Here is a 15138-nt window from a genome sequence, read left to right as displayed (position 1 = left end):
CTTAGCTTCAGTGAATTAGCACATAGCATCTGCCTTTTATGCTTGATGCTTCAGAAGCACTCTGAAGACTGGTAATCCATGGGTCTAAAAGACTAGAGTTGAAGACATGGATGCTTTCCTAGTTATATACACCTAATCCTATTTTATCTACCACCCACACCATGTATGGTTTAGTCAAGATTCTCTCACAGAGCAGCCTTTCAGAAGAAGAAAAAGTTATTTTTGTCAGCTGCCAAGTGGAGCAGACTGGGTGTTATATCTGTTTTCTCTCTTGGGAGTGGTCATGGGTTCTCACATGTCCCATGAGAAACATGCCTCAGAAAACAAGTCATGCTGTGAACCAGATAGTATCACTAGAAACCCTCCCAGAAATCAATGTGAGCCTCAGCTGACCCTCCACCAATGCCCCACGTGTAGGATCCCCTGCACTGGCAGCCACAAACTTCTGAGACTCAGAAACTCAAGTCCAAAACAAGAGTTATGATCACCCCTCCAAACTCCTTCTATCTGAGGTTCCTGCCCTAGGCACTGGCACCACCATCCATCCAGAAACATGGAGATCTTTCTTGATTGGTTTCTTCCCTCACCCCACATAGCAACCTTTCAACAAGTTCAGTCACTGGCCCTCTGACTTTTCTCAGATTTATTAATATCCATTTCTCTCCACCTCAGCCTCTACACCCTAATTCAAGCAACTTCCATCTCTCTTCTGAAGAACCCTGACACTTCCCAACTGGCCAGCCACATCCATTGCCACTCTACCCACTTTCCATCCTAGTCCATGGCAATTTTTAAAAACATATTTCTGTTGCTGTCCTGATGAAGGCTCAACAACAGTATCCCACTGATCTCAGGACAAATATCAATATCTAGATTTTCTATGGCCTTTTCTCTGCCTGTGACCCTGGCCTCATCTCAGGCCATAAAACATCCTCCAAGTCTTGACAAACCAGCCCTGCTGGCTTTCCTCTCATCCATGCTCTCTGTTCCCACAAGACATTGGTACCTGCTGTCCACTCTGTCTGCAATGGAACCATCCCAACACCATACCCCCTTTTATACTGTGGCAAAATATACCTAACACAAAATTTACCATTTTAACCAATTTAAGTATATACTTTATTAGCATTTAACACTTTCACATTATTATGCAAACATATAGAACACTTCACAAATTTGTATATCATCCTTTAACAGAGGCCATGCTAATTGTATTGTTCCAATTTTAGTCTCTGTGCTGCTGAAGTGAGCACTTTCTCCCTTTTGACTGTAAAGTTCTTTTGACTCCTCCTGCGTTTATTCAGGGAAGCCTTCCAAGACCAAGTCCATCACAAGTCATACATCCCCTTGACTGCCCAGCACCCAGTGTGAGTTTTATGCTTGTTCCATTGATGTCTGTTCTCTCTCATTAAATATGAACTTCTTAAAGGCAGTTCTCATTGTCTAAAGGAATGCTAGGTACACAATGGAAGCTCAGTGTATCCTAGTTAAATGAATAAACAAAGAAATGCAATTCTACCTTCAGTGAAGACCATCTTTGACATTATAGAAAACTCTGTTGTTCTACATTGCCTTGAACTCCATTCCAGAGAAGGAACTTGACTTTTGAAAAACTAAAATCATTGATGAAGGGTGTTTTTTTTCCCCTTTTTTCAAAGAGAAGACTTATTAATTCAGACTTCATCTTTTATAAAAGAGGAAAATACCTGATAGCCTTTATTTTTATATTAATTGAATACTTATATTTATTTTTCTGTTTTATAATTGTATTCATTTTTCTATGAGATCCTTATCTTTTTTAAATTTTTATTGGAGTAGAGTTGGCTTACAATGTTCTGTTCATTTCTGTTGTACAGCACAGTGAATCAGTTATACATATACATATATCCATTCTTTTAGATTTTTTTTTCCATATAAGTCATTATGGAGTATTGAGTAGAGTTCCCTGTGCTATATTGAAGGTCCTTATTAGTTATCTATTTTATGTATAATAGTGTGTACATTACTTTGCCAACTAAGGTCCGTCTAGTCAAGGCTATGGTTTTTCCTGTGGTCACGTATGGATGTGAGAGTTGGACTGTGAAGAAGGCTGAGCGCTGAAGAATTGATGATTTTGAACTGTGGTGTTGGAGAAGACTCTTGAGAGTCCCTTGGACTGCAAGGAGATCCAACCAGTCCATTCTGAAGGAGATCAGCCCTGGGATTTCTTTGGAAGGAATGATGCTAAAACTGAAACTCCAGTACTTTGGCCACCTCCTGAGAAGAGTTGACTCATTGGAAAAGACTCTGATGCTGGGAGGGATTGGGGGCAGGAGGAGAAGGGGACGACAGAGGATGAGATGGTTGGATGGCATCACTGACTCGATGGACCTGAGTCTGAGTGAACTCCGGGAGTTGGTGATGGACAGGGAGGCCTGGCGTGCTGGGATTCATGGGGTCGCAAACAGTCAGACACGACTGACTGAACTGAACTGAACTGATATTGTAAATAAGTTCATTTATACTATTTCTTTTAAGAGTCCACATATAGGCGATATCATATGATATTCTTTAAACAGTAGGTTTTCCTTTGATTCTATTCATCAAGATTTCACACTTATTGAATCTACACTAAGACCTCTGAAGGAGTTTGTAATTTACAAAAACTAATGTAAACTATAGCTTATTTTGCCAAAGCCTGAAAGATACCCATCATGATGCTGCCCCACCACATCAGCAGAGAAGTCCCCACCACTCATTGGGGCTGATAGTGGGGTCTGCACATGGCTCTCCCTGGAACCTGAGGTATGTCTGCACCCATCAAGTTCATGGAGAACTTGTCATTCCTGACTTCAAGAAGCCCTGCAATGGGCCAGACTGGGATAGATTTGAGATTTCATGAGACCAAGGATGACAGCCCTGAATTATAGAAAGAACAGCTGACATGAACATGACCCTTCACACTTTATGGGTTGTTCATAACATCAGGAGCTCTTAGGGAGCAACATCAACAACGGCATCTTCAGTTTAAAGATGAGAGGAAAACATTCAGAGGTCAAGCAACTAGTCCAACATCCCTCAGCCTGTAGCCAGGTCAGATTTAGCATGTAGTTTTGATGACTAAACCCTTGCTTTATTAACTCTACTTTGCTCAATATGTCAATAACTACCACACTTTTTTCAAAGGAAAGGTCAGTGCCAACAGCATCCTAGAAATGGTATAAATAAATTCCTCTGGCCACTTTGCACCATAGATGAATTCATAGAAAGTAGAAAGAAATGTGGCCTGTGCTTATAAGGCCCTTTAATGAGGAGCCGATTCATTGGAAAAGACCGTGATGCTCAGAAAGTTTGAGGGCAAGAGGAGAAAGGATTGACAGAGGATGAGATGATTGGATGACATCACTGACTCAGTGGACATGAGTTTGGGCAAACTCTGAGAGATAGTGAAGGACAGAGAAGCCTGACATGCTACAGTCCATGGGGTTGCAAAGAGTCAGTCATGACTTAGTGACTGAACAACAACAATGTGCTCAAACACTTAACTTACCACTTTAATTGCATACTTTGTGGTTATTCAATAAGTGTGTTTGATTCACTGGCTGATCAAAAGTCTAGAAGTATCTATCACATGATGATCAAGACTGCTTGTTAACACACAAAACCCTAAAAATTCTGGGTCCATGAGTTATCCCCAGGCTCTCGTTCCACTGTGTCCAGGCTTGAAGCTGTTTCCTGTCCTGGCATTCTGCAAAGTTTCACTTAATGCTGTCTGCCTCCAAGCACAGCCTCGGATAGGCTGGGTCTGCTGGTTTTCCTCTAAATCTTGCCTGTTCCCACCCTCTTCATTGAGAACATGGTGAAAAACACACTAATCTCTTGGATCAAAGTGAGAACAAAATGCATAATTCTCCTACTGCAGGATCAGAGCATGCTTAGATAACCCTGTTGGCTTTTGGCTGAGGAGGTGTTGAAAGGGAGAGAGGCGCCTGTCATGAGGTCATGGACCAAAACCTTCGGACACTTGTTGCCTTGCCACCACCACCCATGTTCATACTTGGCCCCACTGAGCCAAAGTTTCCAGTGACCAAAAATGTCCCTCAGTCTGGCATTTCCCATCTCCCAGTTAGGTTTTCCTTTCTTCATATCTATAAATCTGCCTTTTGTCACCTCTGCCACATGTTCCCCACAGCTCCCTATGGCCCTTACCTCCTCTCCCCTTGGTCACAGCTCATTTTTTTAGCATCAACTGTCAAAAATCTAACTGGAGGTCTTCCCTGATGCTTAGTGAGAAAGAATCCACCTGCCAATGCAGGAGACACAGGTTCAATCCCTGATTGGGGAAGATCTCACATGCCTTGTGGCAACTAAGCCTGTGTGCCACAACTACTGAGCCTTTGCTCTAGAGCCCAAGAGCCACAACTAAGGAACACATGTGCTACAACTACTGAAACCCCACACCCTAGAGCCCGTGTTCCACAATGGGAGAAAACTAAGTGTAGACCCTGTAGGCTGCTACTACAGGAGGCCCACACACAGCAATGAAGAGCCAGTACAGCCAAAAATAAACAAATGAAATCTAACTGGAGCAGAATGTAAATAATTCAGCTCTACTCACTCAGCAATGTATGCACACATCCCACAAACTTTTATTATCTATCTCCATCTTAGGTATTCCAAGGCTCCTTTGTTTAAAAAAGAAATCTTTCCAGGGTTCCTTCATCTCTTACTTCAGTGATCTCAACTTTCTACTAAAAGATAAAATGTGATCCACTGGAGAATGGAATGGCAAACCACTCCAGTATCCTTGACTCAAGAACCCCATCAACAGTATGAAAAGTCATATTTATGTTAAGTAATACCTTATATATAGCACTTAAAATAGGTTTTACAGTTTAGAATATAAGATATAAAGAATCTCAAACATTTCAATCATTTACAATCATGAAGTATCCTACTGAAACATAATCACTGGCCCTGAACACATATATTATCTATTACTATGTAATTACTCCAAAACATACTGACTTAATAATAAATATCTATTATCTCTTACAGTTTATTTGAGGTAAAAGAACTTAGGGTGGTTTTGGCTCTCTGTCTCTCACAAGGTTGTAGTAGGCAAGGGCTGTCAGGATCTAATAGCTTGATGAGCTGGAAAACCAACATGCATATTGGCCAATTCATGTGGCTGGCAGCAGGTACTGGTTGTTGGTACCTAGCCTCTACCTAGATGGTACCTAGTTCTCTACCATATGGGCTTCTCCACAAAGCTGATTGAATATCTCCATGACATGATGGCTGGCTTCCCACAGAGCAAATGTGATGAGAGAGGTGGAGGTTATATCCTATTTATGGCCCACTCTCAACAGTCACATAACATCACTTCTATTCATTAGAAATAAGTCACTATGTCCAGCCAGCATTCAAGGGGATAGGAATTTAGCTGTACATTTTGAAGAGACAGATGTCATAATTTACAGGCATGTTTTAAAATCATCAGTGGTTATATAGAGATGGAAATTATTTTAAAGCTTTATAGTTTATTTTGAGGTACAATTTATGTAAAGTAAAACTCATAAATCTTAAGTGTACAGCTGAGTAGTTTTACATGAGTATATACCTAAGTAATCACCACCTAGATCAAAATATAGATTCTGTTGTGTATAATACACAATATTTTCATCATCTTAGAAAGTTTCATTATGTGAATTACACTGAATTTTCTATGTACACAATCACCATGTGCAAACAAAGACACCTCTAGCTTTTTGTGTCTCATCTTTGTAGCTTGCCTTTACTTTTGATTTTCCCTACTGTTTGGGACCTCCAGTTGTATAGATGTGATGTGGGTGGACATCCTTGTCTTGTTCTCAACTTAGGAGAATATGTTCAGTATATCACCATAGGTAAAGTAAAGTGTTAGTCACTCAGTCATGTCTGACTCTTTGTGATCCCATGGACTATAGCCCACCAGGCTCTTCTGTCCCTGTGATTCTCCAGGCAAGAATACTGGAGTGGGTAGCCATTCTCTTCTCCAGGGATCAAACACAGCTCTCTTGCGTTGCAGGTAGATACTTTACCATCTGAGCCACCTGGGAAGCCCAATATTTCACCATATTTACCTGTAAGTGGCTTGTAGATAATTTTGATCAGATTAAGGAAGCTCCATTCCTAATTTGGTTAAGTTTTGGCTATAGACATATAAAGATAAATCAGAGCTCATAAATTTACCACTTGCTCCTAAACATTAAACATTAGCTAGAGTATTGTCTTTACCTGCAAATGTCCCTTATCTAATTTAGAGAAAAATCATGCCAGGTCTACACATTAAAAAAAAAATTGCCAGAGCAGTCTTCAGTTTCCAAATATACCAGTCTTCAAAAATGTATTTGTCAGTCCTTTGTAAATTGCAAGATATTCTGACATGGAAGCTTAATTATGTTTGGCGCTTAACTATATAAGCCAGCTAGAAAAGTGTATTTAATCTACTTTGTGCTCAAAGTTACTGTCACAGTTACTGGTGGGGGATGGTGGTGGAATTCTGGGGAGAAATGGAAGAAAGGAGAGAGAAAGCGGCAGCAGCAGCAGCTACAGCTCATGGGGAAGACAGTTCTTGTCACAGACTACCACACAACCCCAGATCTGGGTGTGACTGCCATTTACAAATTAGCATCACATGAATCAGGGCTCTCTGAAGCCCACCGTATGAAGCCCGTGATGAAGAATTTTTAAATGTCTCAGCACCCAGCACATGTAGCTCTAAAAGCAATAAAGCTTAAAACAAGAACATTGGAATAGCACTGACAAAGTGGTCTCCAAACTCATTGTCACATTTACTCTTCACAGCAGCCCTGTGAGGTTAACAGATGAGGGTATTGAGGTTTAGAGACATTTAGTAACTTGCCAAAGATCTCTCGGGCTAGAACACTTGCACCCAAGACCTGATCCAAGACTTAGGGCGTGCAAACTTCATTGCATCGTGTTGACAACAGATTGCCATTTTTTATGTATTCTCTTAATTCCTGCAACAGATGTGTCATGCTTAATGTAATTTTTTTGATTGTTCATTAAAGATTGTTCATCTTTTATTATTATATATTTTAGTAGTGGAAGAAATGATTATGGTCATATATATATATATATATATATGAAAATTATGAAGGCCATGGTTTAGATTAACTTAAAAGACATTTTCAATGAAGTCACCCTTTTTCTCCTTCAGAGTGGTCCTTGAGCATCAGTCAGTGTTTGGTGGTTGCTCTAGTAAGGCTTTGCTTCATTAATTTTGGTTGCTAAGTAAGGAGAGCCACCTTTATCTGGGTGATTCAAAGTCATGCTTCTCCTGTGAACTGCTCTAATCTTGGGCTTGCTGGCAGATAGGCTTGCAACCCAAAATAAGACTTACTTCTCACCTACTCATTTTCTGTTCAAATCCTCCTTTATAGTAGGATGAAAAGCTAGGAGTTGATATCTTCTTTGCAGTTTCTGTGATTACTTGTCCTAGAGGTTTCCAGATCTGAAATACATAACAACTTGCAAATCCAAGAGCTGCAATACCCAGCCTCACAGCCATCAAATTTCTTGCCAGTCCACAGTCAAATATTGGCATCTAATAGCTTGGGGAGGGGGGGAAGGGTGAGGGTTGTAGTGCAGGCCCTCAAAAGAGATGGCAACACTGCCAAGGGCTTAATGTAACTTTAGATGTGACTTTGATGTAAATTGAAGCGACTGTTCTAAAAATGACTATTTTTAAATCCCAAGCCTTGATTACAGTGCATTTAGACATTTGGTTTAGCAAATTATTTCTTAATCCACCTCCATGTATGTACCTTTTTCACATTTTAGAAATTCTGTCCCAAACCATCTATCAATATAGCACTTGTCAAATAAATTTTGACCTGTCTTTAAAAAAAAGGAATTCTGTTTCAGATGACAAGGTATGAAACTGGGACAAAGCTGATAAGGAAACAGTTCTATAATTTGGCAAGTATCCTAAACATTACCCACCATAAGACTAATAATAATGATGAAAATCGTTCAGCATCATCATTTCATTCATATCAGCACATCTGTTTCCCACTGCCATATGCAAGGTCCTGCCTTGGACATTCAAGTCATTAGCAAGCAAATCTCAATTTACTAATACCTCCTTATGTAATAGATATCGAGAACATATTTGTTTTTCAAATGGAAAAACACAAAGTATATATAAGGCACTGAGGATGTACACATTTTAGATGTTAGGTTGATTTTTACAGTATATGGTGTTCTGCAAGGGTGCTTTTGAGACCAGATACGCAGGCAGTGGTGAGCAGGTGAAGGATGTCTCTGGTCTCCATTTACCAAAGTCCCATTTAGAAAAGGACATTCAAATGCACCAGAGGGGAATGACATCAGGGCACAGACAGGCCTGGTGATCCCATTTCTAAGTGAGGCAACTGTGGATCCATCCAAAGGGCTGATAAAAGGGCAACTAATTGGGCTGGATATATGCCAGGCTAACTATGACATAAAGATCCAGCAGGACAGTGAAGGGAATCTCAATGTTAAAATAATAAATGACAGCCTCTAGGGAAGATAGATTCTATTTTCTTAAAGTTTTTTTTATTAATATTTGAGCCAGATGACATCAGTGTCAAATATGAAAGGGCATATTTCCAAAGGCTGTTAATACTAGTCTCATTTGCTATGTAAACAAGAACAGAAGTCATCAAAGCCAGAATGCCATTACTCCTTGGATTCTGAACATTCTAGAAGAGCTTATTGCTCTGTTTTTATTACTGTTGTTATTAAATCATTGATTGGATCATCCCATGGAACATGAAAGTTTATAGCAAGATTGATTTTTCCGAAAGTAAAGCAGCAAAAGTATTTTAGTGTGGCTTAGACCTCCTTAATTTTCTGAAGTTCTCTTAAGGAAGAAAGCCAGTGGTATTAACAGTTGGTAGGCAGGATTTCAAAGGCTTTTTAATGGCTCTGGTTGCATGAAATCTTTTTTAAAAATTACCACCCCTTTAGACATTTATTTTAAAGTGTCTATCATGGCTTTGATGACTGCCAATCTAGGTTTCAGACCTCTCCTCAGCTGCCATGCGACTAGTACATCACTTCCCACAGATAAAAGGATGGCAAGAACCCCTATCCTCACTGGAAGAATCAGAGGATAGACACTGGCAAGCACTCTGTCTTTTCTGGAGGTCATCAGAGAAAATAAGGTGTTCTGTCATCCTTCGCTAATAGGTGATTTCTTCAGCTAATTATTATTTCCTTTAAACGTAGTTTCTACAAAATATCACAGGAAATTCGTTTTATACTCTTTCTTTTTTTAACATGTTTATTTATTTATTTATTTTAATTTATTTTAATTGGAGGCTAATTACTTTACAATATTATAGTGGTTTTTGCCATACATTGACATGAATCAGCCATGGGTGTGCACGTGTCCCCCATCCTGAACACTCCTCCCACCTCCCTTCCCATCCCATCCCTCACAGTCATCCCAGTGCACCAGCCCTGAGAGCCCTGTCTCATGCATTGAACCTGGACTGGTGATCTATTTCACATATGGTAATATACATATTTCAGTGCTATTCTCTCAAATCATCCCACCTTTGTCTTCTCCCACAGAGTCCAAAAGTCTCTTCTTTACATCTGTGTCTCTTTTGCTATCTCACATATAGGGTCATCGTTCCCATCTTTCTAAATTCCATATATATGCATTAATATACCATATTGGTGTTTTTCTTTCTGACTTACTTCACTCTGTATATTAGGTTCCAGTTTCATCCACCTCATTAGAACTGATTCAAATGCATTCTTTTTAATAGTTGAGTAATATTCCATTGTGTATATGTACCACAGCTTTCTTATCCATTCGTCTGCCCATGGACATCTACGTTGTTCCATGTCCTAGCTATTGTAAACAGTGCTGTGATGAACATTGGGGTATACGTGTCTCTTTCAATTCTGATTTCCTCGGTGTGTATGCTCAACAGTGGGATTGCTGGGTCGTATGGCAGTTCTATTTCCAGTATTTTAAGGAATCTCCACACTGTTCTCAATAGTGGCTGTACTAGTTTGCATTCCCATCAACAGTGTAAGAGGGTTCCCTTTTCTCCACACTCTCTCCAGCATTTACTGTTTGTAGACTTCTTGATAACAGCCATTCTGACCAGGGTGAGAAGATACCTTATTGTGGTTTTGATTTGCATTTCTCTGATAATGAGTGATGCTGAGCATCTTTTCATGTGTTTGTAAGCCATCTGTATGTCTTCTTTAGAGAAATGTCTGTTTAGTTCTTTGACCCATTTTTTGATTGGGTCGTTTATTTTTCTGGAATTGAGCTGCAGGAGCTGCTTGTATATTTTTGCCTCCTTTGTCAATGATAAGGTATCCATAGGTGTGTGGCTTTATCTCTGGGCTTTCTATTTTGTTCCATTGATCTATTCTTCTGTCTTTGTGCCATTACCATACTTTCTTGATGACTGTAGCTTAGTCTGAAGTCAGGCAGGTTGATTCCATTCTTCTTTCTCAAGATTGCTTTGGCTACTCGAAATTTTTTGTATTTCCATACAAATTGTGAAGTTATTTGTTCTAGTTCTCTGAAAAATATCGTTCATAGCTTGATAGGGATTGCATTGAATCTATAGATTGCTTTGGGTTGTATACTCATTTTCACTATATTGATTCTTCCATTCCATGAACGTAGTATATTTCTCCATCTATTTGTGTCATCTTTGATTTCTTTCATCAGTGTTGTTTTCTATATATAGGTCTTTTGTTTCTTTAGGTAGATTTATTCCTAAATATTTTGTTCTTTTCATTGCAATGGTAAATGGAATTGTTTCCTTAATTTCTCTTTTTGTTCTCTCCTTGTTAGTGTATAGGAATGAAAGGGATTTCTCTGTGTTAATTTTATATCCTGCAACTTTACTATATTCATTGATTAGCTCTAGTAGTTTTCTTGTGGAGTCTCTAGGCTTTTCTATGTACAGGATCATGTTATCTGCAAACAGTGAGAGTTTTACTTCTTCCTTTCCAATCTGGATTCCTTTTATTTCTTTTTCTTCTCTGATTGCTGTGGCTGAAACTTCCAAAACTATGTTGAATAGTAGTGGTGAGAGTGGGCATCCTTGTCTTGTTCCTGACTTTAGGGGAAATTCTTTCTATTTTTCACCATTGAGGATAGTATTTGCTGTGGGTTTATCATATATAGCTTTTATTATGTTGAGGTATGTTCCTTCTATGCCCACTTTCTGGAGAGGGTTTTTTTATATATATCATAAATGGATGTTGAATTTTGTCAAAGGCTTTCTCTGCATCTATTGAGATAATCATATGGTTTTTATCTTTCAATTTGTTAATGTGGTTTATCACATTGATTGATTTGTGAATGTTGAAGAATCCTTGCATCCCTGGGATAAAGCCCACTTGGTCATGATGTATGATCTTTTAAATATGTTGTTGGATTCTGTTTGCTAGAATTTTGTTAAGGATTTTTGCATCTATGTTCACCAGGGATATTGGCCTGTAGTTTTCTTTTTTTGTGGCATCTTTGTCTGGTTTTGATATTAGGGTGATGGCGGCCTCATAGAATGAGTTTGTAAGTTTACCTTCCTCTGCAATTTTCTGGAAGAGTTTGAGTAGGATAGGTGCTCTTCTCTAAATTTTTGGTAGAATTCAGCTGTGAAGCTGTCTGGTCCTGGGCTTTCATTTGTTGGAAGATTTCTGATTACAGTTTTTATTTCTGTGCTTGTGATGGGTCTGTTAAGATTTTCTATTTCTTCCTGGTTCAGTTTTGGAAAGTTGTACTTTTCTAAGAATTTGTCCATTTCTTCCAAGATGTCCATTTTATTGTCATATAGTTGCTGATAGTAGTCGCTTATGATCCTTTGTATTTCTGTGTTGTCTGTTGTGATGTCTCCATTTTCATTTCTAATTTTGTTAATTTGATTCTTCTCTCTTTTTTTCCTGATGAGTCTGGCTAATGGTTTGTCTACTTCTCAAAGAACCAGCTTTTAGCTTTGTTGAGTTTTGCTATGGTCTCCTTTGTTTCTTTTTCATTTATCTCTGCACTAACTTTTATGATTCCTTTCCTTCTAATAACCCTGGGGTTCTTTTTTTTCTAGTTGCTTTAGGTGTAGAGTTAGATTATTTATTTGATTTTTCTCTTGTTTCTTAAGGTAATCTTATATTGCTATGAACCTTCCACTTACTGCTGCTTTTACTGAATCCCATAGGTTTGAGGTTGTTGTGTTTTCATTTTCATTCATTTCTATGCATATTTTGATTTCTTTTTTGATTTCTTCTGTGATTTGTTGGTTATTCAGAAGCATGTTGTTTAGCTTCTATATGTTTGTATTTTTTAATAGTTTTTTTTTTTTCCTGTGCTGCTGCTGCTGCTAAGTCACTTCAGTCGTGTCCGACTCTGTGCGACCCCATAGACAGAAGCCCACCAGGCTCCCCCATGCCTGGGATTCTCCAGGCAAGAACACTGGAGTGGGTTGCCATTTCCTTCTTCAATGCGTGAAAGTGAAAAGTGAAAGGGAAGTCACTCAGTTGACATCTAATCTTACCGCATTGTGATCAGAAAAGATGCTTGGAATTATTTCAATTTTTAAAATTTACCAAGGCTAGATTTATGGCCCAGGATGCGATCCATCCTGGAGAAGGTTTCATGTACACTTGAGAAAAAGGTTAGATTCATTGTTTGGGGGTGAAACGTCCTATAGATATCAATTAGGTCTAACTGGTCAAGTGTATCATTTAAAGTTTGTGTTTCCTTGCTAATTTTCTGTTTAGTTGATCTATCCATAGGTGTCAGTGGAGTATTAAAGTCTCCCATTATTATTGTTACTGTTAATTTCCCCTTGCATACTTGTTAGCATTTGCCTTACATATTGCAGTGCTCCTATGTTGGGTGCATATATATTTATAATTGTTATATCTTCTTCTTGGATTGATCCTTTGATCATTATGTAGTGGCCTTCTTTGTCTCTTTTCACAGCCTTTGTTTTAAAGTCTATTTTATTGGATATGAATATTGCTACTCCTGCTTTCTTTCAGTGTCTTTTTGTGTGAAATATCTTTTTCCAGCCCTTCACTTTCAGTCTGTATGTGTCCCTTGTTTTGAGGTGGGTCTCTTGTAGACAGCATATATAGTGGTCTTATTTTTGTATCCATTCGGCCAGTCTTTGTCTTTTGGTTGGGGCATTCAATCCATTTACATTTAAGGTAATTTTTGATAAGTATGATCCTGTTGCCATTTACTTTGTTGTTTTGGGCTTGAGTTTATAAACCTTTTCTGTATTTCTTGTCTAGAGAAAATCCTTTAGCATTTGTTGGAGAGCTGGTGGTGCTGAATTCTCTCTGCTTTTCCTTGTCTGTAAAGCTTTTGATTTTTCCTTCATATTTGACTGAGATCTTTGCTGGGTATAGTAATCTGGGTTGTAGGTTTTTCTCTTTCATAGCTTTAAGTATATCCCACCATTCCCTTCTGGCCTGAAGAGTTTCTTTGGAAAGATCAGCTGTTATCCTTATGGGAATCCTCTTGTGTGTTATTTGTTATTTTTCCCTTGCTGCTTTTATTATTTGTTCTTTGTGTTTAATCTTTGTTAATTTGATGAATATGTGTCTTGGGGTGTTTTGCCTTGGGTTATCCTGTTTGGGACTCTCTGGGTTTCTTGGACTTGGGTGGTTATTTCCTTCCCCATTTTAGTGAAGTTTTCAACTATTATCTCCTCAAGTATTTTCTCATGGCTTTTCGTTTTGTCTTCTTTTTCTGGGACTCCTATGATTTGAATGTTGGGTCATTTAACATTGTCCCAGAGGTCTCTGAGGTTGTCCTCATTTCTTTTAATTCTTTTTTTCTTTTTTCCTCTCTGCTTCATTTATTTCCACCACTCTATCTTCCACTTCACTTATCCTATATTCTGCCTCAGTTATTCTACTGTTGATACCCTCCAGAGTGCTTTTGATCTCAGTTATTACATTATTCGTTATTGACTGACTCTTTTTTTCTAGATCCTTGTTAAACATTTCTTGCATCTTCTCAATCCTTGTCTCCAGACTATTTATCTGTAACTCCATTTTATTTTCAAGATTTTGGATCATTTTTACTATCATTATTCTGAATTCTTTATCAGGTAGACTCCCTATCCCCTCCTCTTTGTTTGGTTTGGTGGGCATTTATTATGTTCCTTTACCTGCTGAATATTTCTCTGCCTTTCCATCTTGTTTAGATTGCTGTGTTTGGGGTGGCCTTTCTGTATGCTGGTAGTTTGTGGTTCCTCTTTATTGTGGAGGTTCCTCACTGTGGGTGGGGTTGGACAAGTGGCTTGTCAAAATTTCCTTGTTAGGGAAGCTTGCATCAGTGTTCTGGTGGGTGAAGCTGGATCTCCTCTCTCTGGAGTGCAATGAAGTGTCCAGTAGTGAGTTTTGAGGTGTCTATGGGTTTGGTGTGAGTTTTGTCCACCTGTATTTTAATGCTCAGGGTTATGTTCCTCATTTTTGCAGAATTAGCTTGGTATGTCTTGCTGTGAAACTTGTTGGCTCTTGGGTGGAGCTTCATTTCAGTGTAAGTATGGAGGCTTTTGGGTAAGCTCTTGTCAATTTATGTTCCCTGGAGTCAAGAGTTTTCTGGAGTTCTCAGGTTTTGGATTTAAGCTTCCTGCCTCTGGCTTTCAGTCTTATTCTTACAGTAGTTTGAAGACTTCTCCATCCATACAGCACTGATGATAAAACATCTAGGTTAATGGTGAAAAGATTCTCCACAGTGAGGGATACCCAGAGAGGTTCACAGAGTTACATGGAGAAGAAGAGAGGGAGGGGGGAGATAGAGGTGACCAGGAGGAGAAGAGGGGGAATCAAAAGGGGAGAGAGCAATCTAGCAGTAATCAATCCCCTATGTGCTTTCCACAGTCTGGAACACTCAGAGAGGTTCATGGAGTTACATAGAGGAGCTAGAGGAGAGAGGAAGGAGATAGAGGTGACCAGGAGGAGAAGAGGGGAAATCAAAAGGAGAGAGACAGATCTAGCCAGTAACTAGTTCCCTAAGTGTTCTCCATAGCCCAGAATACCCAAAAAGATTCACAGAGTTGGGTAGAGAAGAGAATGGGGAGGGAGGAGATAGAGGTGACCTGGGGGAGAAAAAGGAGA

General features: G+C 39.0%; 1 pseudogene; it reads right to left on the bottom strand.

Moving 5' to 3' along the window:
• Positions 1 to 1152: 1152 nt before the first annotated feature.
• On the bottom strand, positions 1153 to 1253 carry LOC128052948 (uncharacterized; annotated as a pseudogene).
• Positions 1254 to 15138: the final 13885 nt, after the last annotated feature.

The sequence above is a fragment of the Budorcas taxicolor genome, chromosome 8 (genome assembly GCF_023091745.1).
Source record: "Budorcas taxicolor isolate Tak-1 chromosome 8, Takin1.1, whole genome shotgun sequence".
In the NCBI taxonomy this organism is placed as follows: Eukaryota; Metazoa; Chordata; class Mammalia; order Artiodactyla; family Bovidae; genus Budorcas; species Budorcas taxicolor.
The sequence above is the reverse complement of the archived record's forward strand: the minus strand, read 5'-3'. Positions and strand labels throughout refer to the sequence as shown.